Genomic DNA, 1182 nt, shown 5'->3' with positions numbered 1-1182 from the left:
GCCTCACAGAATTCAGAAGCTGCAGAGGTAGATAGAATCCCTCCTAAAAGAGTTGGTTGTTTAAGGATTTGAATAAATACACATTACAGGGAACTTTGGCTAGTTCAAACAGAGCCTTTACGTTAACTCTGATTTTAAAGCTGGGTTTCTTATTTATATATTTTACCCTGAGGATCAATGCCTGGGCCTCTAAAAAAGTATTTTGGAAATTTGTGTATTGGTTAGCTTTGGCTTGTATCAACCGGAGATTTCAACTCATCTCCAGGGGACTTATAATTAATTATTTGGGTTAATTGGACCGAGTTGTATCACTCATGGAAAAAAGGCTAATAGCAGGTTAATTGGACCGAGTTGTATCACTCATGGAAAAAGGACTAATAGCAGGTTGGATCACCTTTCTCTGGCATCCTGAATCGAGTTGCTAGTAGTATAAAGGACTAAGATAAATTACTTAATTTAATACGGGTTCAATCGCTCTCTCCGCTGGGACAAAACTTTTGTCACTGGGCGGATTGATTGATCGAATAAACTAAATTGAGGCTTATTTTCGTCTCGAGCTTGAGCCAGCTCTGAAGTGAGGGACTGAGATTGATGCATCACATATTTTTGTAGCCGGCGCCTAATTTTTATTTTTTTTTTTTATTTCTTCTCTGTCTTTTACGCTTGTCTGAGACACAAAGTTTGCTGTATTTCTATGTTTGTTGCAATGTTTGGGACTGCTGCTGTGGTGTGTGGTGTCTGAATCTGCAGAGCTCTGTGTGTGTGTGTGTGTCTGTGAGCGGATTACTGAGTGGAAAGCTGTGTTTGAAAACCGCTGTTTGTGCTGATTTGAGTTGATTTTTGCTGCGTTTTTATTGTAACGATATAATGGACACCGAGTTGCAAAAAGATGTTATTGGCCTAGGTCCGTGGAAAACTCTGCGGGAACAGATTGATGACTTAATTAGTATTTATGATCAGCAGCTTGGTCTGGATTAGCTTAATCTAAAGGCGGATGATTTGAAAATTATGTTGGAAAATGCGGTTCGCAAACAGGACGAACTTCTTACTGCTGCAAAGCCTTTGGGTTTGATTTTGAATAACTGTTTAAAACAAGCCTTGGCTGACAAGATGCAAGACGGACAGCCACATAAATGTGAGAAATTTTAACACAGATGGTTGCTGTTTTAAACATGACACAGA

This window comes from Cyprinodon variegatus, unplaced genomic scaffold (assembly GCF_000732505.1).
Source record: "Cyprinodon variegatus isolate N-32 unplaced genomic scaffold, C_variegatus-1.0 Scaffold1664, whole genome shotgun sequence".
Taxonomy (NCBI): domain Eukaryota; kingdom Metazoa; phylum Chordata; class Actinopteri; order Cyprinodontiformes; family Cyprinodontidae; genus Cyprinodon; species Cyprinodon variegatus.
Note: the sequence above shows the minus strand (reverse complement) of the source record.